Raw genomic sequence first — 25,752 nt, forward strand, 5'->3', positions numbered from 1 at the left:
ATTTTTAATCACCAGTGTGTGTCTGTGTACCCTTGTGGGTTATGTTTACATGAGGTCAGTGCCCATGGAGGCCTGGAGAAGGTGTTGGATCTCCTGGCACCGGAGATGCAGGCAGTTGTGAGCGACCCGAAGTTGTAGGTGCTGGGAACTGAATTTGGACCCTCTGCGAGGAGCAGTACGTGCGTTTAACCCACTGGGCCACCTCTCCAGAGCCCAGTTTCCTGTTTTATTACATCCCCACATGGTTCTGCATATCCTAGTTTCTGAAATGCCGGTGTCTATATTGCTCGAGGCCATATATAACTGTCAAAAGAACTAAGTCATAAGTCTCGGGATCGGGCCGTGACAAGATGGGCCCCAGAGCAGAAAAAGCAGCGGCCAATGACTCAGTGACCATGATAACTGATTTGGACTGCCCTGCCCTGAATCCTCGCAAAGAAACTAGCCAAGCTCTGTTCCTAGGAACAGTATGTGACACCCCAGCGAACATGCGGACACAAGCCCACAGAGAAATCAGAGGACACCTTTTGGAAGTCATGTCTCACCTGCTGCCTCGTTGAATCGGGTTTTTTTTCTGTCTTGTTTCTGCTGTGGTGCTGTGTCCTCAGGGATAGCCGGCCCCAGAATTCCTAAAGACTCGAGTCCATCTTGCTGTAGGGGCACCGGGCTCACAGATGATCTGTAATAGCCAGCCGAGTCCATCTTGCTGTAGAGGCGCCGGGCTCACAGATGCGCTGTAATAGCCAGCCGAGTCCATCTTGCTGTATGGGCGCCGGGCTCACAGATGCGCTGTAATAGCCAGCCGAGTCCATCTTGCTGTAGGGGCGCCGGGCTCACAGATGCGCTGTAATAGCCAGCCTTTTCTGGGTCCCAGGTGTGGAAAGTGGGTTGTCAGCCTTGGGTTGACCACCTCCCTGGCCCTTAGGCGTGAAACTGTAAGGTGGCTTTCTGGGGTGCACGGCGTATTGTCTGGGTCTAGAGGGGAGCTGACGCACTTAACTCAGGGCTACAAGCACTGTGGCCCTGAGCACGGCTTGTGCCTGACATCCTTGCTTGACAGGTCTGTGAGGGGAACAGGCACTATCTCCACGGGGGATCTGGGTTTTATCAGTTGCGTTGAAGTTTCTTGATTTAAGGAGGAAATGCCAGCTAGATTCCAGAATGAAGGGCTCTAGAGCGAAGGGCTTCTCTCCCTTGCCACACCTCTTCTAAGCCACGCCTCTTCTAAGCCACACCTCTCCTAATTTTTTTTCTTTCTCTTTTGTCTCAGGCTGCAGCGGGACTTCTGCTGTGTTCAGAATGGTGTCTAGCAGACAGACACGCTCACCTCCGGACAGTATGTGTGAGTGGGACCTTGTTGGGAATAGGAAGTCAGGCCTAATGCAACGTAATGTGCGTTCTTACGCAAGGGGCGAGGGCACAGACTTGCCAACAGCAAGAATGCCAGAGAAGATTGCCATGATACATGGGAAGATGACTATCAAATCTCTAGGCACAAGGATAGGGGCCTCTGCAAAGATGTTGGCTTCTAGCATTTTAACGGAGTACATTTCTGTTTAAGCCACCCAGTTTGGAACATTTTTTTTTTTGGTCTAAAGAATTTTTTTCCAAAATTTTTGGTGGGGGATGGTGTTTGAACCTAGGACCTCATGAAATGCTAGGCAAGTGCTCTCCCACAAAGCTGTATCTTTACCCCTAGTAGTTTACACACACCTAACTAAAACAATGTGAAATGTGCAAATAAACCTTGGAACCATAAGCTGGCCAATTAAGTTTCCTTTTATAAAAGTTGTCATGGTCATGATGTGTCTTTTTTTTTTTTTTTTTTTTTTTGGTTTTTCGAGACAGGGTTTCTCTGTGGCTTTGGAGGCTGTCCTGGAACTCCCTCTGTAGACCAGGCTGGCCTCGAACTCACAGAGATCCGCCTGCCTCTGCCTCCCAAGTGCTGGGATTAAAGGCATGCGCCACCAATGCCCGGCTCATGATGTGTCTTTTTACAGCAACAAAAAACCCTAACCGAGACAGAAGCTGGTACCAGGAGTGGGGTGTTGCTGTGATAGCCCTGACTGAGCTTTCGTTTGGAGGAATGCGGACTTTGGAATTTTGGATCAGAAAAGCAGTTGAACAGTTAAAGTGGGGGCTTAAGGGGCCACTGTGGTATTAACGAGGGAGACAGTGGTGCTGAGGGTGATTTGAACTGTGGAGGCCAGGCTCAAGAGGTTTTAGAGGACAACATTTTTAGTATGTAGCCACAGACCGTTTTGTGACATTTTGCCAAAGGATGTGGTTGCTTTTTGCCCTTGTCTGAAAAAGCCTGCCTGAAGCTAAAGCGACCATTTTTAGATAATTCTGTTGGCAGAGGGAATCTCACAACAGCCAGGTATTGACTCTGTCCTGTGGTTATTAGTGCTCACGCTTAGGAAGATTTGAAATGAAAAGGAGCAAGTTGAGCGAGTAAAAACACAAAATGCTCTACAGAGTGAGTTCCAGGACAGCCTCCAAAGCCACAGAGAAACCTTGTCTCGAAAAACCAAAAAAAAAAAAAAAAAAAAAAAAACGCAAAATGCAAGATTGGGGAGAAAAGGGCACCAGGAAGCGGGATGGAGAGGAGTCCTGTGTTCAAGGAGATAAGCAGGTTAAATGAAAGCCTGATGGTAAATGGAATAAAGTGAGTGGAGACCTCACGGCGAGGCCCCGCATGGCTCAGCTTCCGACATGTGAAAAGGAATCAGAGAAAGTCTTAGCGGTGGGTGGCGCACACCTTTAGTCCCAGCACTCCAGAGAGAGAGGCAGGTGGATCTCTGAGTTCAAGGCCAGCCTGAGTTCCAGCACAGCCAAGCTTAGTCACAAATGAAACCATGGCAAACAGAAAGCTGGTGAAGATGTAATCGGCGGATGAGGGGACCACGTTCCGGCTCCAGCAAGCGACAGAACTCGGCAGCTTCTGCCACATGATTCTGAGTTTAGGGTCAAGGACAGAAGGAAAAGGGTTCCATAATCTCCTTCCGAGACTAAGGAAAGCCTCTGAAGCCAGGCATGCGTCAGGGGTGTCCCTGCACGGAGGCCCAGAGAGGCCGTGGAGTGAAGCTGTGTTGCCTTGAAGAGCACAAGATGCTGGAGATGGAGACGCCAGAGCCACGAAGATCCCTGCCCAGCAGAGCGGCAGTGGAAACAACCCCAGGGAAGGGCGTGCGTTGCGGTCAGCAGAGCTGGAAGGAGCTGGAGATCTGAAGCGCGCTGTGGCATCAGACGTGGAGGTGCAGTTTGGAGTTGGCTCAGACGTGGAGGTGCAGTTTGGAGTTGGCTCAGACGTGGAGGTGCAGTTTGGAGTTGGCTCAGACGTGGAGGTGCAGTTTGGAGTTGGCTCAGACGTGGAGGTGCAGTTTGGAGTTGGCTCAGACGTGGAGGTGCAGTTTGGAGTTGGCTCAGACGTGGAGGTGCAGTTTGGAGTTGGCTCAGACGTGGAGGTGCAGTTTGGAGTTGGCTCAGACGTGGAGGTGCAGTTTGGAGTTGGCTCAGCTGGTTCGTGGTCTTGCTTTGGTCCAGTATCTCCTCGCTGTGCTCCCTTCCCTACGTTCTGGAATGGCAATGGACATCCTGTGCCATTGTATGTTGGAGGTGTGTGGTCTGGCTTTACATTTTGATGTTACAGGGGATTACAGTTAAGAGACTGCATGGATCGCAGGAGAGACTTTGAAGTTTAGACTTTTAAACAAGTGTCTGGCTGCAAGCCTATGGGGGCCTGGGAGTGAGTGGAATGGGGTGGTTTGAATAGGTATGGCCCCCGTAGACTCATGTGTTTGAATATGTGGTCCATAAGGAGTGTCACTATTGGGGGTGTGGCCTTGTTGGGGTAGGTGTGACTTGTTGGAGGAAGCGTGTCACTGTGTGTGTGGGGGGGAGTTGAGGTGTTTTATGCTCAAGCTGGGCCTTGTGGCTCCACTGCCTGCTGATCTGGATGAAGAACTCTCAGCCGCTCCCCAGCACCACGTCTGCCTGCACGCCGCCATGCTCCCGCCATGATGGTCATGGACTAAACCTCTGAACTGTAAGCCAGCCCTCAATTAAATGCTTTCTTTTTTAAGAGCTGCCTTGGTTATGTGTCCCTTCACAGCAACCAACCCTAACTAAGAGACTATTTATATCTATAAACCAGTTCAGTTACTAAACCGAAATGAAAATACGAGCTGTCTAGTCAGTCGTTAGTGGACTCTTAGAAACTGTCACTGTCTGGGGAAGGACTGAGCATGAAGTCACGTCAGGATCATTTGGGGAGCTGGAGACATGACACAGTGCTTGTAGAGGCAGCGTCAACATCAGACAACTCACAATTTCCTGTAGCTCCAGCTCCAGAGGACTTCATACTCTAAGAGCGCTTAATCACAAGCACACACACACACACACCACATACATGTTGCACAAACGTCACACACACTCATACATGTCTCACTCACACACATCTCACACATGTCACACACTTGTCTCACACATGCCACATACATTCATACATGTCACACACATGTCACACACATGTTACACTCACACGTGCCCACACACAGAAATCTTACAAGTAGACCCCTATTCTGTTCAGTACGGCCTGTTAAAAAGCAGGGGACGAGGGGTGGTCCCCATTTCCTTTGTACTACGTGACCGTCCTCACGCTTCACGTGTTAGTTTGCTAAACTGTAATGATTCTGAAACCAGACGCCGAGGGATTGACGCTTGAAGGATTAAGTTTACGTTATTAGGAGGTATTAGAAATCTGTTACTTTGAAACCATCATCATCATCATCATCATCATCATCACTATTATTGAGACAGAGCTGACTGTTGTAGCCCTGGCTGACCTGGAACCCACTCTATAGACCAGGCTGGCCTCGAACCCACAGAGGTCCACCTACCCCTTCCTCCTGAGTGCTAGGATTGAACATGCATCCCCATGCCTGGCCTTTTATTATTATACTTTAAGATAAGGTCTTTCTCACAAAGTCTAAGCTGGCCTCAGCTCCCTACATATCCAAGGGAGACCTTGCACTTCTGATCCCTCTGTCTCTACTTCCCAAGTGCTGGGATTACAGGTATGGCCACCATGCCTATTTTGTGTGGTGCTGGGGGCTTGACAGGATCTCTGTGAACATTAGGCAAATGCTCTACCAACTGAGTTACAGCCTTAGCTTGCTAATATTACTTTAACTATGAGTTTAATGATTATTATAATGTTATTTAATTATACTTACTAATTCCTTAATAATTTCATACAATGCATCTGTGGCAGTTTGAATGTAATTGGCCCCCATAATCTCATAGGGAGTGGCACTATTAGGAGGTGTAGCTTTGTTGGAGGAAGTGTGTCACTGTGGGGGCGGGCTTTGAGGTTTCCTATGCTCAGCGTATGCCCATTGTCTCAGTCAACTTCCTGTAGCCTACAGCTACTTCTCCAGCACCACGTCTGCCTGCACACCATCATGCTCCCTGCTGTGATAATAATGGACTGAACCTCTGAAACTGTACGCCAGCCCCAGTTAAATGTTTTTCTTATAAGAGTTTCCCTGGTCATGGTGTCTCCTCGAAGCAATAAAAAGCCTAAGTAAGATAGATTCTTTATTATATTCACCACCTCCCTTCCCCCCATCTCCTCTCACCCCTGAGTTTGATACTGATAATTATTTTTTTGGTGGGGGTCAGTGTTGTTGTTGTTGGACTTGAAGCCAGCAAACCTGTGGTCCTCCATCTCTGCCCCACCCAGGGATCTAGGTGCTGGTGCTACAGGTATGCATAGGGCGACACCCGGCTTGCTTCGTGGATGTTGGGATCTGAACTCTGGTCCTTATGTTTGTGCTGCAAGCACTAGTAACCATCCAGCCGTCTCTCTAGCTGGACAGTCTAGTCTGGTTTGTTGCTCTGGTTTTTTTGTTTTTTTGTTTGTTTTTTTAATTTAAGGTTGCTTGGGGTGGAAGACTAGGAGTAGCACTGTGGAGCCTTCCCTCTTTGTAGACTGTCCTGGGATGTGAGAGCCCGGGAACTAAGAAGAAGAAAAGGGACTACAATGGCGTTAGCCTCCCGCGGCGTTTGAAAAGAAGCCACTTCCTGTAAATGTGAGACGGGGTCACCTGTGCCCTCATCTGACAACACGGAGAGATGAAAGAAAGTCTGAGGCTTTCTCCTGTTCATTTGAGGCCGGTTGCAGAGCGGGCCACTGGAGCGTTTCTGAGGTCAGGGCGAGGTAGAAGGAACAATGGCTGCATTTTAAAATGCTCAAGGAGAGTGGGGGGCCCAATCCTACCTCACCGCCATCACCAGTGACCAAATCTGACTGTCCGTTTTGTATCTTTAACAGCACAGCTGGGGACGGATAGGTGGCTCAGTGTGTGCAGGGGCTTGCTGCCAACCCTAATGGATGGAGTTCCACCCTCATTCGGTGAAAGGAGAAAGGGGACTCTGGGAAGATGTCCTTTGACCTCCGTACCCATGAGTGTCCCATCCCCGAGCATGTGTGCAAACACACACACACACACACACACTAAATAAACATCAAAGTTAAGAGTAAAAGCACAATTGTATCACACTCTGCCACTGCTCAGAGCGGCGCAAAGTAAATTAGGAAAAGATCAATGGTATACAAATCCAAATGCCGGGGCTCTGATTTACGGTGATAAACCAGCTACCTCGTTCAGTTCCCATTTGCCTGCTCCAAGAGGGGCAGGCGTCCTCGCTAGATGCTCATGTCCTGGCTCTTCATTCCCAGGCGCAGAGGCTCTGGGGTAGTCAAGACAGAGGCCAGGAGCATGCAAGCATCCTGAGACAGAGGTCCTTCCCAGCGTGGTGAGGCCGCAGCAGCTCGCTCCTGCGGAGATTGCTATTGTCCTTCAGAACAGGCATCCTGTAGCTCACAGATTCCCTTTTGTCTTTTGCCACAGCCCACAATCATGATCAGATCAATTACTGTCTCTCTGGAGTCCAGTATACTGAACGTGAAGGCAAGACTTAAGAGAGAGATAACATAGAGTAAAGCTTGACACACACACACACCGCAAACACATGCACACATATACACACATACACACATTGCACATGCACACACATACACACAGGCGGAGACAAAACACATGTACACGCTTGGCTTATTTTTGCAGTGTGCAATACTGAACTCAGAATATACATGCTAGGCTCCGCCTCTGACCCATGTCTTTGGATCTATGTAATTCTGACTCCAAATTTAGACAACAGAGGGGGCTCTAAAACAGACAGTAAACAATTGTAACCCTATAATGCTGAAGGCCCAGAAAGGCACTGACCGTCTATAACTGAGAATTTTATTTCAAGGAAGACAAACAGTCCTCCCGCTGTTGGCCAATCCCATCAACAACCCACCAGTCACTACCCAACCATGAGAACGGTGGACCGAGAGGACCAGCACTCTGAGGACCGAGGTCAAAGAGGAGCCTCAGGGCTGGGCCCGCGTAGCCCAGCTGAAAGAGTGCTTGCTTGCCTCAAGTGCAAGAAGCTCTTGCTGCACCCACGCCGTGGTGGTGCATGCCTGAAATCCCAGACGCAGAGGTTAGCAGTTCACAGTCACCCTCAGCTGCTCAGTGCAGTGAGCTCCAGACCAACCGGAAATACACGAGACCCTGACTCAAGGAAAGGCTGAGAGACGGCTCAGTAACGAAACGCTCGCTGCATAAACCTGAGGACTCAGTGTCCACACGCAAATGTCCGTTTTTTTAAGCTACAGCCTACAAGCATGGCCACAGAAGAGGAGCTGTGTGTCCCCAGGCACAGGAGGACAGAAGAAAGGCACCAACACAGACGTGATTCAGGCCTTGCAAACCATAGAGAGCTACACAGGAAGAAATGGCCTGGTAGCTGGGCATGGTGGCTCTCACCTTTAGTCCCAGCACTTGGGAGGCAGAGGCAGGCGGATCTCTGTGAGCTGGAGACCAGTCTGGTTTACAGAGCGAGTTCCAGGACAGCCTCCAAAGCCACAGAGAAACCCTGTCTTGAAAAACCAAAAATAAACAAATAATAAAAAATAAGAAAGAGGGCTAAATGCCGGGACTGGGATAGCTCATCTGGTAAAGCACCTTGGTCAGGGCAGGTGTAAGAACCTGAGTTCTGTGCCCTGCACTCACGTTAAATGGTTGAGTGTGGTTGTGCATGACCCCAGTGCTGGCGAGGCAGAGACAGGAGGATTCCTGGGGCTTCCTGGCCACAGCACAGCTAACTTGCCAAGTTGTAGGCCAAGGAGAGGCACTCAGAAAACAAGATAAACAATCCCACTTAGGTGGAAGGATGATTTTAGAGGGACAGGAACTAGGACGGAGCTGCCAGGGTCTAAGGAAGGAAAGGACTGAGGGGAGGTGTCCTTTAAGGAATATGGAGTTTCTGTTTCAGAAGATAAAGCAGAGTCTGCAGACGGAGGATGGTAAATGTCTGGAATTCCATGGAGGTATGCATTTATGATGGGCTAAAATGGCCAGCGAGACAGATCAGTGAGAAAAGGTGCGGGCTGCACAAAGACCCTGAGTTCAGTCCCTGGCTCTGTGGGTGCACTTGCGTGCGTGCGTGTGTGTATGTGTGTGCTGTGTGTGTGCATGTGTATGTGTGTGTGCTGTGTGTGCGCATGTGCATGTATGTGTGCATATGTATGTATGTGTGCTGCGTGTGTGCATGTGTGTGCTGTGTGTGCATGTGTGTGACTATGTGTATGTGTGTGTGCATGTATGTGTGCATGTGTGTGACGTGTGTGACTGTGTGTGCTGTATGTGTGTGCTGTGTGTGTGCATGTATGTGTGTGCTGTGTGTGCATGTGTATGTATGTGTGCTCTGTGTGTGCGTGTATATGTGTGTGCATATGTATGTATGTATGTATGTATGCTGTGTGTGTGTGCATGTGTGTGACTGTGTGTGTGCCTGCCTCTGTGTGTGTGTGTGTGTGTCTTCCAAAGATTCTTGCCATTCCCAGTGTGATCTCTGTCCCCTGCTTGTGGTTTAAGATGTGAGCTCTTAGCTGCCCGTGCTGAACCTTTGAACCTTTGCTCTGACATCTTGGACTCTTACCCTTCGGAACTGTGAGCCCAGTTAAATGTTGTTTTTTTAATTAATGTATTTTTTATACATTGTGTTAGTGTCAGTATCTTTATCACAGTAACACATGGTCAGGCAGTGGTGGTGCACACCTCTAATCCCACACTTGGGAGGCAGAGGCAGGAGGATCTCTGTGAGTTCAAGGCCAGCCTGGTCTATAAAATGAATTCCAGGACAGACAGGGCTACACAGCGAAACTCTGTCTTGAAAAGCAGAGAGAGAGAGAGAGAGACAGAATGCCACCTCTCCAGTCCATCAATGACTGTGCTTTGAATAAGTTCTGTCCTTTGTGAACCTTCAGCTTCGCACATTTGTCTTGTTTCTAGGACCCTCTCGCTGATCAATACTAAATCTTTCCCTCACATCTTCCTGGCAGGAACCAAAGCACCAGACAACTCTGCAATATTAAACAGTGAACACCCGAGTGCCGACGGCGAGGGCTCTAAAATCCGGTGTGGCTTTGAATCCCCAGCATCGGATTCATCCGACCTGGGGCCAGTAATTTAAACTCTCCAAACTTCAATTTCCTCAGCCATCAAATTGTGGAAATATACCTCGTGGAGGTCCCATAAAGGAGCACTTAATATCTGCCAAATACATGCTGAATGCCAGTCTCAGATGTAAGGGCTAAAAGTATTAACTCGTTTAGAAGTTACAAGCACCTTGGGAGAGTCCTGACAGCGATCATTCTGAAGATGAAGAAAGATGAAGACGGACGGGGCTGGAGAGATAGCTCAGGGCTCAGGGGTCACGAGCCCGCACTGCTTTTGAGAAAGACCCAGGTCAGTTTCTAGCACCTGCATCCATTTCCAGGGGATCCGACGTCCTTGTCTGGCCTCTGCGGGTGCTTACGTGTGTGTGTGTGTGTGTGTGTGTGTGTGTGTGTGTGTGTGTGTGTGCTGCGTATACATATACTCAGGCACACATACAAGCACATAAAATAGAGATAGGCATTTTGTCCCTTAAAGTGAGGCACAAAGAGGATTTAAAAATTAAAACGAGTGCAAGGTCACTCCGTGGAATTGTAGAATTACAAGCGGAGCCAAACCGTCTCACTCCAAAACCGGGACTCCAGAGAATGGACCCCGCAGTCTGCCTCAGCGGTGGCACCAAACCTTCCCCAGGTGGGTCTGGATGGCAGCTGGATTGGGATAAGGAGATGAGGAGATGTCTTGTCTTGAACTCTATTTGTAGGAATCCCCAAGGGACAGCAGCATCCAAGCCCCCTAAGGACCCTGCTGGCTCAGTGGTCAGTTCTGAACAGCTCTCCACTGTAATTGCCACATCATTCAAGCAGATCATTTTATGAGAGCTTTTTATTATTCTCTAGGGAGTGTGAAAACCTCCTAATGAATATCTCATCCAAAATGCAAGAGGCAAGACTGACTTAGGCGGGATCTGTGGCAGGCCCGTGGTTCTGTGAACTCGAGGCTGGTTGTCCTAATGTCAGGGGCCTACTGTGTGCTGTCACAAACCAAAGACAATGCACGCAGCCACACAGGCAGTGCTTTGGTCTCATAGGTGTGCAAGCAAATCGGAAAACCCTTGACCTCACTGTATCTTGTGCCGTACTCTGGGCTGAGTAATCTGACTTATGGAGCTGAGTCTAGTCACCATGAGGACCTAATTATTTCATTGATCACACAGATGCTGCAAAAGGCACTCCAGGCCTGAGTGTTTTCATCTCCTGAGGCCACCTCCCTGAGCTTTGAAACACACACCTCCCTCCATGTTAGACGTCTCAGAGTCTAGAAATTCGAGAAGATACGTCTTGCATATAAGATACCCAGCCGGTGGCATTCTGTTATAGCACAGAAACGTACTGACAACCCTAGAGAGAGAGAGAGAGAGAGAGAGAGAGAGAGAGAGAGAGAGAGATTCTCGAAACTCCTGCAGAAGTCTCATTCTGTAGCCCAAGCTAGCCTATAGCTCACTATGTAGTCCAAAGTAGCCTCAGACTCTCAGCAGCCCACCTGCCTCAGACTTCCAAGTGCTGGGATTATGGGTGAGAGACACCATGTTTGACTACAGATGGGATCTTGGCTCTGTATTGCTACGCATGGACAGAATTGGCTATTCCTGGCTGTGATCCCTGTGACCTCCCAGGGAGAAACTTGCAACCAAGTAGTGAAGTCTAACTGGAACCTAGAACCTGCCCAGGAAGAGACACAATCCCTAGCCCGACCCAGTGCTGCTCTCCAAGCCTTTTGATCGGTGCCACTAGCTGTCTGCACATTCCTAATGGTCTCAAAGAGACTTTATCACTCATGAGGATGGCAATAAATGGTCTGTAACACTTCAAACTGTCCACAACCTCTGAAGCCGTGATTAGTAAATCAGCATGAGTACGAGCTGGGGTTCTCTCAGGGAGAGCCTCCTGCTCCCCCTGCAGCTCAGGATGACTGGGAACTCCTGATGCCCCTGCCACTATGTCCCAAGTGCTGGGACTACAGGTATATGAGACCACACCCAGCTATAGAGCTCTTAGTTAATTTATTTTGTATCGTGTGTGCGTGCGTGTGTGTGTGTGTGTGTGTGTGTGTGTGTGTGCGTGTGTATGTGTGTCTCCTTGTATGTGTGAATGTATGTGCCCGTAGAGGCTGGAAAGCGGTGTTGAATCCTCTCTGAAGCTGTAGTTACAGGCAATTGTGAGCCACCTAGTGTGGGTGCCGGGAAACAACCTGGTATTTGCCACCCCTTGTACCCCCCCACCACCGCTTATTTCTGCTCCTCCTTCTGGGCCTCCCACCATTCACTACTGATGCTTCTGGCTTTTGATTAAATTCTGCTTTGTCAGATATCACGTTTAACACCCCTGCCTCCCTTACTCACACACACACACACACACACACACACACACACGCACGCACACACATGCTCCCTTGGGTTTGCCTCTGTCATTTCCTTCTGTGTGTCTTTGTATTTGCATGACAGGTTCTTGTTGAGAACCTCTTTGTCCAAGGAGAATGTGGTCCACCGTGTAACAGTCATGAGGTGCTGTGTCTCACCATCGAGTGGGATTTTACCTGGTTAACATGGTCTGTGTGTAACTAGGATGTCACATGACTCTTTGTCCCTTTGTTGTTGTGGGTTGTTTGTCTGTGTACTGCTCTGCTGTAGAACTCATCTGGTCTCAAACACACACACACACACACACACACACGCACGCACACACGCACACGCGCACACGCACACACACGCACACGCGCACACGCACACACACGCACACACGCACACACACACACGCACACACGCACACGCGCACACGCACACACACACGCACGCACGCACACGCACACACGCACGCACGCACACGCGCACACACACGCACACGCGCACACGCGCACACACACACGCACACACACACGCACACTTTTGCACAGATCCCTTCTTCCTTAACACCCCACAAGACTAAAAACCCATCTATCCCCCACAGAGGACTGAGAAGGGCACAATGATGGAGCCGGTGTCACCCACCCACACCCTGGCATATTTCTTATTTCTTTTCCACTCCAAGACAGCTCTGCCCTCTTAGAATCCCATGCCTACCGTTTCTGATCTCATCTCCCACCCTAAGCACATTTCTTTGAGTATATTCTCCTCCATCTCAATACATTTGTATGATTAAATTTCAGATGATCAGCTGGTGGTGGCACACGCCTTTAATCCCAACACTCGGGAGGCAGGGGCAGGCGGATCTCTGTGAGTTCGAGGCCAGCCTGGTCTACAAAGTGAGTTCCAGGACAGCCTCCAAAGCTACAGAGAAACCCTGTCTCAAAAAAACAAAAAAAAATTTCAGATGATCTAAAGGGGGCATATTTTCCTTATTTATTTTCACATGAGATCATGAAAAAAAAAAAAGAATTCTGGGAGACGGAAGTCTTGTGTAGCAACAGAGTCTGGGTCCTACCCAAGGCCAGCATCAGAATGTGTTCTTCAATGGCTGCCTGAGTATTGTGTTTAAGACTAGGTGACTGGGTGGTGGTGGTGGTGGTGGCAGTGGCAGTAGCTGTGGTGGTGGTGGCGCACGCCTTTAATCCCAGCCCTCGGGAGGCAGAGGCAGGAGGATCTCTGTGAGTTCGAGGCCAGCCTGGTCTACAAGAGCGAGTTCCAGGACAGCCTCCAAAGCCACAGAGAAACCCTGTCTTGAAAAACCAAAAAAAAAAAAAAAAAAAAAAAAAAAAGACCAGGTGGCTTAAGGCCTCTTCTCGGGGATCACAGGTACGTGCTGTGGTCCTGGCTTATGAGGCTTTGGGTGGAATTCAGGGATTTTATGCACACTAGGTATGAACTGTGCCTACTGGGTTACACTGCCAGCCCCTCTGTTTCTTATGTGTGAATTTTAAAAATCAGTTTGAAGTTCCTTTGGAGGGACAATTGGGTTCGATCTTTTTCCTTTTGGATTTCAGTATATATCCTAGTTTCCTTTAAGACAAAAGATAATAATTTGTACTATCAAACTTTCCCCATTAGTTACCCTGACAAATTTATCTTCCCTTTGAGTCTGTGTTTGAAATGCAAATTAAACTGTCCATTTTTAATGATTCCTGAAAGGAATGGCTTTTAACAGTAACCCTTCCTGTTCTTATAGATTTCTAAATGTTGTTTCTTGCTTTTTGAACATCTGAAGCCAAGCAGCCTCTCACAGGGTGACTGACCCGAGTTGGTAACACATAGCCTGAACCTGTCTGCAAATATCTTCCCTGCTGTTTGGATGTGGAATGGAAGTTTATTGTTCTCCACATCCTGATTGGCAGCCCCTTACCCTGCATCCTGCAGCGACCTTTAAAAGCCATCACCACTTTCTGGAACATAATGGTAGAGACGACCCCACTTATAAGAGCAGTAAATAAGAGGACCCGCGGCAGAGTAACTTCAGCAAGTGAGACGCCGCTACAAGTACTCAAGATACTGTGTATGTCACCTTCATCTTTATTTATTTAGACATGGTCTCATATATCACAGACTGGACTCAAACTTGCTATGTAGCTAAGGACGGCTTTGCATTTCTGATCCTCCTGCCTTAACCCCCCCGCCACCTAGGTGCTGGGATGCTAGGTAAGCGTCACACACCCAGCCTTACCTAAGGGTGAAACCTAGAGCCTCCTGCACAACTCCACCAAGGCAGTCACACCCACAGACCCTGCTTTGATCTTCACAGAAAGTCCCCCAATTCTTTTTTTTGTTTTGTTTTGTTTTTTGTTTTTTTTTTTTTGAGACAGGGTTTCTCTGTATTATTTTGGAGGCTGTCCTGGAACTAGCTCTTGTAGACCAGGCTGGCTTCTAACTCACAGAGATCCACTTGCTTCTGCCTCCCGAGGGCTGGGATTAAAGGCGTGTGCCACCACTGCCCCGCACCTTTTAAGATTTACTTATTTATTTAATTATGTATACAGTGTTCTGTCTGCATGTGTGCCTCCAGGCCAGAGGAGGGCGCCAGATCTCATTACGGATGGTTGGGAGCCACCATGTGGGTGCTGGGAATTGAACTCAGGACCTCTGGAAGAGCAGCCAGTGCTCTTAACCTCTGAGCTGTCTCTCCAGCCCCCATTCCCCCGACTCTTCATCCATGTTATTCATTTGTTTCCATCTCCCCCCTTCCCCTCCCCCCCATCTTTGTTCAGACAAACCACTCACACTCTAGTGCATGGACCAGGGCAGCTCCAACTGTTCCTCCTGCTAACCCAGCCTCCTGCCACTCCCCCCCCCCACAGTCACCCTGTTACCTGTGGGCAGCCCGGCTCCTGTGAGTCCACGTGACACACGTGTGTGCATCCACCTCCGCCATCCGCTGTCAGCCGTGGTGTTTGGCTGTCGTGTACTACCTAGATCTCTTTTAGAACAGGATGGGCAGCAGGGGAAGGGGCAGACAGATGCAAAGCTCAGACAGCAGAGATCCTAGACAGGCCCAACCTCAGCACTGGCGCAGAGGCTAAGGCACGGGGACTGTTAAACAGGTTTTTAAAAAAGGGTTGATTTTCATCTTATGTGTGTGTTTTGCTTTTACAAGTTCATACGTGTGCATTACATGCATGCAGTTCCCACAGAAGTCAGCGGGAGGCGCTAGATCCCCCGAAACCAAAGTTAGAGGATTGTTAACCATTGTGGGGGTGCTGGCAACTGAAGCCAGGTCTTCTGTGACAATATGAGCTCTTAACCGCTGGGTCATCACTCTAGCCTGACTATGTGCTTATTAGACAAGTTCTCACGCATCCCTGTCCCCCCCCCGCCCCAATCAAACTCTTTTATGTAGCCGGATATGACCTTGATCCCCCTTCTCTCACCATCCAAGTTCTGGAATCGCAGACACAAGCTGTCACATACATCTGGGCATCAGTTCTCCCTAAAGTACATGACAATCAAAGCCACCACCATCCCCCTGCCTCCAAGAGCACCACCGGGAGAATCCTCTAGGTCCCACAGAAAATTATTACCATTAAGCAGGCATCAGTCATGGGTTTATCACCGTACACTGCCCCTGCTCAGGGCAGCTCAGTACCTTCCTATACACACTGAGTGTGGTGTAAGCCTGGCGTGGTGGCTGGTGTCCACAGTCCCAGAGCTCAGGAGGGTGTGGCATAGCCACACCCCCTTTTAAAGCACCCAAACTAACCAGAGAAAATGCCTTGTTTCACTAAACGTGTGTGTATGTGTATGCATGTGTGCACATGCATGTATGTATGTGTGTGCATATGCATGTACGTATGTGTGCGTGTGTATGTATGTGTGTTCATGTGTGTGTGCACATGCATGTATGTGTGTGTGTGAGTGTGTATTTGTGTGTGTGTCTAGCAAGCTCTTAGGAACCATACAGTTAGTTGATAGTGGGCAGCTGTCAAAGGGAATGAAGATGCCTGAGATAACCTTGGCTCTTGATCTGCAACATTCCATCTCCCCGGATCCCCTCGCTCTGGCCAGCCAAGGCTGCACCGTCCGCAGATGTCACGTGGCAGACGGGGCTTCCCCATGGAACCTCAGTTAAGGATGGAAAGCTGAGGGCTACTGAATCTGGGTGGTGGTTACCTGAGGGCTCATTAGACGTGCCTCCCTCTTTTGAAGTCTTTAAAATTTTTCGTAGCCAAAACAAACAAACCCAAGGAGAGCCGGAGAGATGGCTCAGTGATTAAGAATGTTTGCTGTTCTTGCAGAGGTCCTGAGTTTGGGTCCTGTTAGAGGCTGACTGCCCCATTTCTGCCTTCACTATTGATTTCAATGTGGGTTAAGTAACTTACTTCATCTGTTAAAGAATAACAGAGCCTCCGTTCCTTCTATTACTCAGCTCCCACGCCTGTTTCCAGAATCTTGGCGCTTGTACTTGTGTTTCTGAAGTGAAGCAAGATTCATGTTCCTATTGTGTAGACTGTGCTCTCAAGCCTACAGACCACAGAGACCTCTTGAAAAGTAGGGTTCATGTGACGGGGCTTTTTCAGAAACTGGTCAGTCACAGTGACGTCAAAAGCTTTGACAATGTGTTTGTGCCGAATGCTAACAGCAAAAGTTCTGCTTCTGTTTCGGCTTCGCTTGCTTACAACGGGCATGAAAGGGACATAAGATCCTCTCTGCTGCAGCTAAGAGTTGCTCACGTTCTCCTGCTCAAGAGGCCCCGATAGGAATGGATTTGACCCGGCAATTTCTTGGTCTTAGCTCCTGGTATTCATAACACTTCCCAGCATGAATAAGGCCCTCTACAATGTCACACAACTCCTGTTCCAGGAGGTCTGATACTCCCTTCTGGCCTCAGTGGGCACTGCGTATGTGTAGTACACATACATACATACATACATGCAGGCAAACACTCGCACATATAAAAGTGAATAAAATTTTAGGTATTTAAGGTCCCCATGAAATGGCTCAGCCAACTCAGACATGTTGAAAAATTGGCTCATGTGTCTGTACTTAGACTTTCATACATTGTATACAAACGTACACACCACCAATAATGAAGAAATAAAAATGTGAGACACGCCTGGAGAGACGGTTTAGCGATTAAGAGCACTTGCTGCTCTCGTAGAAGACCGGATATTAGTGCCCAGCGCCCTCACTGGGCAACTTAAAACTCCACGTAACTCCGGGAGGGCACCCACACACGTGTGAGTTTGCATGTGTGGGTGTATGTGCACATATATAAGTACAATTACTTTTTAAAAAATAAATAATAAAAAAAGATAATAATAAAAACAAACTACCACCAACAGGAAATAAGTTCACTGTGGATGTTTCAAAGATGAATAAAAAACGTTAACATGTGTTCAGCCATCTATGTTGCCGTCTGTATGTATTGGTTCTGTATGGGACACTACAAGCTCAGGTACGTGTCCCATTATGTAGCCTGAACTTACTCTGTAAGGTAGGTTGTCCTTCCCAATCCTCCTGCCTCAGCGTGTTTTCCCCTTCCTTCCTTCCTTCCTTCCTTCCTTCCTTCCTTCCTTCCTTCCTTTCTCCCTCCCTCCCTTCCTTCCTTCCTTCGCTAAAAACAAACATAGCTTATCTCTTACCTTTGATAAACAGAGCTTACCGCACATGCGCACAAAGAAGCCAGTGGTCCCGCCTAGGCCGCTGTGACATAGGGCTCAGCTCTGGCCCTGGGTCTCAGGAATGTCCTCCCCGTCCAGGGTTACAGAGACTGGACTAAGACTCAGAGTTCCTTGTCTAAAGCTACTCTTAGGAGCAGCCTGTAGGAGCTTCCTGAGATGATGGCGGTGGCGCAGGCTTGGCGGATAAACTTCAGGCGAGCGGCTGCAGGCGCCCAGAAAGCAGGTCCAGCTGCAAGTCATTCGAAGGAATGAATGAGAAGGCAAAATGGCTTCCTCGCTCGATTCCGTATTGTATGAGTGCCCTGTGAGCCCAGCAACTCCACCATTAACGTCTTAATCTTGGAGGAAGCTGAGGGAAACTGATGTCATTGGAATGCAGAAAAAGAATATGTTTTATCTGCTTCCAGAGACCGTCTTGGTTACCCTGGCCTGTGGGGGAAGACAGCCTGGATGCACAGCTAATTATTTTCAGCCCCTGGTTGTCGCCTCAGCTGGAGAGATGCAGTAATGAGGCTGAGGGCTGGGCTCTCTCCAGTGGAGAAGTAACCTTGGTTCCTAATGTTGCTATAAAGAGCACTTTGACTTCACTGTCCTAAGGATGCAAGCATGTCCCTGGCCCGGGGAGGACCTGATGGGATAGTATTTGTCAATCACAACTGGGAAAAAAATTAAGTATATATAACTTATTTATTTTGAGTTGTCAAGGCCCTCATTTTTGTTTTGTTTTGTTTTTTCTAGACAGGGTTTCTCTTTGTAGCTTTGGAGGCCGTCCTGGAACTTGCTCATGTAGACCAGACTGGCCTCGAACTCACAGAGATCCTCCTGCCTCTGCCTCCCGAGTGCTGGGATTAAAGGCGTGCGCCAACAACGCCCGGCTAGACCCCCTTTTAACTGAGGGACACAGTCAGAGGACATGTGCCCCACCCGAGAATAAAGGCGTCTCCAATGGCCCAGTCAGTGCTTGGTCTTGCTATTGGTTTTGCATCCCTGGAGGGAAAAGAAACCAGTCTGGAAACAAGAAATGGTCCAGCTGCGAAGACCTGTGTCCTCCAGTTAGAGACGCATTGGTGCGGTCCTTTTGCCTAATCCAGGGCCCACCTCTTTCCTAGATGGTAGAAACAGAAATGCCCATACTGCGGTAGGGAAATTTCCATGGCCACTCGTGAGATTATCACCATGTGCTTTATAGCACACACACACACACACACACACACACACACACACACACACACACACACACACACACACAAGGTTTGACTGTCCAGGAAGCAGTGGGTTGAATGTTCTTATTATGTGCTTTGTGTAGGAGAAGCAAACGCATCCAAATTGTCCACATGACAAGACAGACTCTAAGTTAAGTCCAGCATTATGTCAGAAATCACATATTTTTATCATGAAGGCTGCAACTTTTAAGCAGGCGGTATGTTGGATTTCTCACCGTGTGAAACCCTTCACCACACGGCACGATCCCTTTATAAATGTGTTCTGAGCTGGGTGTGCTAGCTCACACCTGTACTTGGGAGGCTGCAGTTGGAAGCTAGCCTCGGCTGGAGTGAGACCCTGTCTCAAAACAAAATAAGAGATGGATGTGTTCAACAGGTAGAGCTAGCTCAACTTAACATTTTAGAGGGGTGCCATTTTTTCGTGTGTGTGTCTTTTAATATTTCCCTTCGATGGTTCCTTTGAACTTTGTGGTATTGTGTTACTGTTTTGCCCTCATGATTTTTCACTCCTCATGTTTGCGTACCACTCCAGCCCAAAACTCTGGTGAGAATTACAGATTGCCTTAGAGGCCACGGTGGGGGGGGGGCAGTTTCACGGCTAAGAGCATTGCTGCTTTTGCAGAGGGCCCGGGTTTGTGCCCAGCACCCATGCGAGGTGACTCATAGCAGCTGCCTGCAGCTCCGGCTCCAGGGGCTCTGAAGTCCTCTGCTGGCTGCGGTGGGCACCAGGCACACACGCGGTGCAGTCATTTTTACGGTCCCCCTGATGACTGTATGAATAGTTCAGTCACGCCGGCCTCAGCCTTCCTTCCCAGCTAGGCCTCTCATGCCGGATGTGGAGGACCGGTGGATTTGATAGAAACAGGCAACCACTGTGCGCAGCTGCACACATCCGTGTCCTCTCGGTGTCGGGATATATCTGAACGGTGGCATTGTCACAAGCTGCACCGGTTTCCTTGGTGGCATTTGTAAGGAGCCCAGGCTTCCCCCGTGGCTGGCAAAGCACAGGGTCGTTTACTCCAGCCTTAAAAAAATGTTTTACTCTTGCACACTTTTGTAGATGCATGAAGCGTATCTTGATTATATCGGCTCCCCATGCCCCCCCTTGTCAGCTCCGTGGCATGTCCCCGTCTTATTTCCATGACTTTTATTTTTTTTAATTTGAGCAATCCACTAAACTGAGCTGCATGAGCATTGGGTGCGAGGCTACTTACTGGAACCCCTGCCACCTACCGGTGACCACACAACACTTCCCTCCCTTGGCAGTCTTTTTTTTTTTTTTTTTTTGGTTTTTCGAGACAGGGTTTCTCTGTATTGTTTTGGAGGCTGTCTTGGAACTCGCTCTGTAGACCAGGCTGGCCTCGAACTCACAGAGATCCACCTGCCTCTGCCTCCCGAGTGCTGGGATTAAAGGTGTGTGCCACCAATACCTGGCTTCCCTTGGCAGTCTTTAACTGCCAGTATTTCCTCAGAGAAGCCAAGGTCTCCCAAGTCCTCCCCATGGAGCAACGCGCCTAAGGAATTCATGACGAATGTTTCCGGGCCCTGTAGTAGGTGCTTTTCTGTTTCTGAGATGGTCGAGGCAGCCCTGGAGAAGAGTTTGTTTAGGTTTATGGTCCCAGAGGTGTAACGTGCATTCTTTGCACCAGCCCGGTCCCTGAGAGGCGTCAGTCCCAAATGAACACGCAGGATGCTATATTAATTATGAAGCTGTTGGCCGTTTGCTGTGGCTTCCTAATGGCTAGCTCTGACCTAATTATTAACCCATAATTACTAATATATATATTTTATAAGGTCTTGTCTTGCCCAGAACGCCAGACTTGCTCCCTCTCCTCCTGGCATCACATGGCGACCCTCTACTCTTGACTACATTTCCCAGAATCCTCCTCGACTCCTAGTCCCACCTCTCTTGCTTCCCTATTGGCCAACAGTGCCTTATTTATCAACCAACTAGACAAGCACATACACAGAAGGGCTGCCCCCATCACAGAGGGACACACCTGCCTCTCATGGCAGATGGGCATGGCGGGGAGCTGCAGGCACCCCCCCCCAACCCCCCCCGACACAGGGACAAAAGGCTCACATCTGGAGCAACTGTAGCTGGGAAGCAGGGAGTGAGCTCAAGGTGGCCAGGTCACTAACGTCCCAAAGCCCCCCCTTCAGATGACACGCCTCCTTCAGCAGGGCTGCACTCCCCGGACCGCCCTGACACCGAGTGTTCAAACGACCAAGACTACACACTGGGGACGTTCATCACTGGAACGTCAACAGCCCCCACACCGTGGCTGTGCAGGTAAGCTCGGCGACCCTGAGTTCATGGAAGACACTGTCCGACAGCACCCCCTCCGACCAGGTGTTACTCCAGCTTAAATTACTGGTATGAATTTTCACATCCCATGTCGCACTTTACATAATAGTGCAGACCTACTTGTGAAAATCATCACAGAATAGCTACGGAATGAGAAACGGGACCCAGAATGAAAAAGAAGCCTTACTAAAGGCGGAGAGATTTGGGGGTGGAGGGGTGGGATGGGACAACGAGGTGTTGACAGCCCAGTTGGAAAGTTTGCTGGAGTAGTTGCTCAGGGACACAGGGTCAAAATAAGCCGCAGAGCTGAGTGGCCTTCAGGGTCAGCTGGCCAAGCAGGGGATTCACGGGAGGGGCACACTTTGGTGGACAAATGGAAGGCGATTAGTGGGTCACATCACGTGGTGGGGGACCATGGCGAACTGAATCTTGGGGCTAACTGGATATTCTCCGCTGGTCCCTTGCAGCACAAACCAGGTAGCCGGATGGCAGGTTGCTGCCGCGGCATTAGATGCCTTTTGCTTTATGGGGTCCAGGTGAGGGTGTTGCATTCTTCATAGGCCGGTGACTATGAAGTACAGTGTTCCAGGCATACTAGAGTCATTTACAGGCGGGAGCTATCTACCTGCCCCATGGGTGATGCTAGTGTCCCCCGGCCTCGGCATCTGCGATCCAGACAGAGCCACAATGGTCACTCTGTGTGGGGAGCCGCCCCCACATTCTCCGTTACAAGATGGCGCCGACACCCGGCCGTTACGCCCTGCAAACAAGTAGAGTGCGCACGTGCTTGGTACTTTTCCATCCCTTACTCTCTGCCTCTCCCGTGGCGTCATATGGGCTGACGAGCAGGAGCCAGTCAGGAGATGACACGTCCGAGGCGGGGACTGCTGGGCTATATAAGGGTTGGGTTTTTCGCTCCCCGGGTCTCTGCTCTGTAAGCTTATGCTCTCCCTCTCAAGACGCATTAAAGCTGTTCTGCAGAAGGATCCTAAGTGTGCCGCGTCATTCTTGCTGGCGAGACGGTAGTGCGGGACAACTCTGGGCAAGGCGTGGCCTGAACACATCTCTGAGTAACCCAGAGTAACCCAGAGAAGCCTCAGGTGACAGTCTCTAACGGTCTTCTTGTCCCCTGGGGTTCCAGTGTCTCATGGCAACCACACATCCCATCTTGCTCTGCAGTCAGGCTAGCCTCATACTTAAGGCACTCCCCCCTGCCATGGCACCCCCAGTGCTCGGATCAGGCATAGCCCAGGATAATCTGCGCTTCTGGGTTCCCCGTCCCTTTGCTGAGAACAGGAGTTGGGAAGCCCAAAGCAGCAGTTCTGAGAACGCCCCTGTAGGAGGCCAGGGATGCCACGCAGAGTTCTGTCTGTGTGTTCTCTCTCACCCTTGCCTGGGAGAGCTGAGAGAGGATGTGACCCGAGAGCAGGTAGGGGACACATGTCCCTCTCGTGCCTTACCTGTTTCTGCCACACAGCCCTTTAAGGACCCCAAGGTGAACAGTTCGGTGGAGCCCTCATTCCTGGGACCCACTCCTGCCGTACAGCCCTGCCCTCTAGATCCACCCCATTCCATCTGTAACAAACTTCTCCCTAACACCTTCTGTGGTTCTGGGGTTTAGTCTTTGGGTGTGAGGGTGGGCGAGAGTAGCTTTGATGGAGCTTCCACAACCCTAACGCACCCAGCTAGGCTTGGCAGCCAGCTGAGGAAGACTCTGCTGCTCTCAGACACCCCGCGTTTCCCCACATCACTCTGAAAAGTTCAAAAGGATTTATTGTTAATGTGTGTGGGTATGTGGATGTGAGTGCCCTTAGGAGCCAGAAGACATCCACTGTCCTGGAGCTGGCGTTACAGGCACTTGTGAGCTGCCTGACCTGGGTGCTGGGAGCTGAGCCCTGGCTCTCCCCGGGAGCAGTGTGAGCTCTCACCTGCTGAGCCGTCTCCGCAGCCTCTCACTTGACCGAGCCCTGGCATGCCCGATCGCAGTAGAATCAGTAGTAGATGTTTTTAGAAACTGCTTTAGCAGGAGTTAGTGGCTTGGTTTTTGTTTTCCCAAAATGGGGAAATTCTGTGTCATTGCTCCCCAACTTATTAAGTCACTGATGCTCCTCTACTGCCCTCTCAAGGTTGTCAAAGCTTTCCCCCATTTAACAACAACAGAAAAAGCCCAAATGGCACCATAAATCCACAGTCAGCTGACCATAAGGTGAACGGCTATGACTCTTCACCACTTGTTAAACTTCAGCAAAGTTACCTTGTCTTAGTAAGGGTTACCTTGTCTTAGTAAGGGTTACCTTGTTTTAGTAAGGGCTACTTTGTTTTAGTAAGGGTTACCTTGTCTTAGAAAGGGTTACCTTGTCTTAGTAAGGGTTACTTTGTTTTAGTAAGGGTTACCTTGTCTTAGTAAGGGCTACTTTGTTTTAGTAAGGGTTACCTTGTCTTAGTAAGGGCTACTTTGTTTTAGTAAGGGTTACCTTGTCTTAGAAAGGGTTACCTTGTCTTAGTAAGGGTTACTTTGCTTTAGAAAGGGTTACCTTGTCTTAGTAAGGGCTACTTTGTTTTAGTAAGGGTTACCTTGTCTTAGTAAGGGTTCTTACTGATGGGAGGAGACACCTTACAGTTCAGAGGTCATGGCAGGAAGCAAGGCAGGCAGGCAGACGTGCTGCTGGAGAAGCTGAGAGTTCTTACTCACAGGCCACAGGAAGTGGTCTGAGATACTGGGTGTGGCTTGAGCATATATGAGACCTCAAAGCCCGCTTACACAGTGACACAAGGTCCCACCTCCTAAGAGTGTCACTCCCTACGGGGGCCATTTTCTTTCAAACCACTACAAACTTCTTCATGCTGGCTGTGCGGGTGGTTGTGTATGTCCCGGTAAGGTAGTTGGGGGGGGAGGCTAGAGAGAGGGCTCTGTGGTTAAGAGTGCTGGCTCCTCTTTCAGAGAGAAAGAGGTGAGTTTCCAGCATCCACACCCTCACAGTGTGGCTCACACCTGCCTGTCGCTCCAGCTGTGGATCTGACGCCCTCTTCTGGCCTCTGTAAGCACTGCACTCACACGCACCCCCCCCCACATACACAGACACATCACATAAAGGAAAAAATATCAGGACTTTTGAATCCTAAAATACAACAAAGAATATTTTGCATACATATTAATAGAAAGGAGCAAAAAAAATCTTCCCATAGACATAATTCTCTGGTTTTAGATCCCGGCACTGTTGATCTCAGCCACACACATACACAGATTTGGACCAAGAGAGATCAGCATGGCCCCTGTGTAAGAATAGCATGGCACACCAGGTCCAGTCTCTCTCTGCCTGAGGGTTAGGATGTAGAACTCGCAGCTACTTCTCCAGCACAGTGAATGCCTTCGCGCCTCCACGTTTCCCCGCTATGACTGTAGATGGAGTTTCTTTCTAGTCAGGTCCCACAGCCGTGTGGCCCCAAATAAATACAGAGACATATTAATTATTAACTATTGGCCAATGGCTCAGGCTTACTGGCGAGCTCTCTCTTAATTACTAACCCGCAACTATTAACTCGTGTATTTCTACATGGTCTTCCTTATCTCACCAGACAACGCACTGGGCATCCTGTCTTCCCGGAAGCTACAAGCTGTCTCCTCCTCTGTTTGAGAAGGAGCAGGAAGTGTGATGGTGCCAAGTTGAAAGCCCGATGCTAAATGGAGTAAAGGGAGTGTCCTTGGGGAAAGCTTCCAGACTGAAAAGGAATTAAAGGAATGCTTCAGTAGCAGAGGAAACCAACAAGAACATAAACCTTCCGGAAACGTAATGCAAGGACGGGGCCAGGTTCCGGCCCCTACCCCACCAGCAGCAAGCAGAAGAACTCCGTGGCTTCAGTTCCATGGCTCTGCCTTAAGAGTCAGGGGTAGAGGAAAGGGGTTGTGGGATGTTCCTCTGTTGTTAATGAAAGACACCAAGGCCTGGGCGTTTGATAGGGCAGTCTCTACACGGAGGAGGCCCAGAGGGGCCGTTGTACAAAGCTTCACGTGAAGGTGAAACCTGGACTGTATCGGAGATCCTGAGGTGTCGGGAACGCCAGAGTCATAGGATACCTTCCGAGGGGGCTGCCAACAGGCGTGGAAACAGCCTAAGAGAAAGAAGTGTGTTGTAGGCAACAGGAGTTAGGAAACAACACTTTGACATCAGACGTGGAGATGCGGTTTGGAGTTTACTCAGCTGGTTTTTGGTTTTGCTTTGGTTCAGGATTGTACTAACGTCTATGTTGGAAGTATGTGATCTGCTGTTTGATTGTGACTTTACAGGGGATTACAGTTAAGGGATTGCCCTGTGTTGAGGCTGCTATAGACTATGGGGACTTTTGAAGTGGGGGCTCAGTGCAGTTTTGCGCTATGATATGGCTACAAGCTAATGGGGGTCAGGGGGTGGGATGTGGCAAGTTTGAGTGAGAATGGCCCCCATAGGCTCACACGTTTGAATGCCTGGTTACCAGGGAGTGGAACTACTTGGTAAGGATTAGGTGGTGTGGCCTTGCTGGAGGAAGGTCACTAGGGGTGGTGGGCCATTCCAAAAGCCACACCAGCCCCCGTGTCTCTCTCTCTAGCTGAGGATCAGGGGGTGAG

General features: G+C 49.4%; 1 long non-coding RNA gene across 1 annotated transcript; it reads right to left on the reverse strand.

Moving 5' to 3' along the window:
- Positions 1 to 3,441: 3,441 nt before the first annotated feature.
- On the reverse strand, positions 3,442 to 16,340 carry LOC110342705. Its single transcript, XR_002384855.2, has 3 exons — positions 16,108 to 16,340; positions 14,811 to 14,915; positions 3,442 to 3,577 (listed from the first exon to the last, which is right to left on the reverse strand). It is a non-coding gene; the product is annotated as an uncharacterized LOC110342705 (long non-coding RNA).
- Between the last annotated feature and the right edge of the window lie 9,412 nt (positions 16,341 to 25,752).

Source organism: Mesocricetus auratus, unplaced genomic scaffold (genome assembly GCF_017639785.1).
Source record: "Mesocricetus auratus isolate SY011 unplaced genomic scaffold, BCM_Maur_2.0 Super-Scaffold_2245, whole genome shotgun sequence".
Lineage (NCBI taxonomy): Eukaryota > Metazoa > Chordata > Mammalia > Rodentia > Cricetidae > Mesocricetus > Mesocricetus auratus.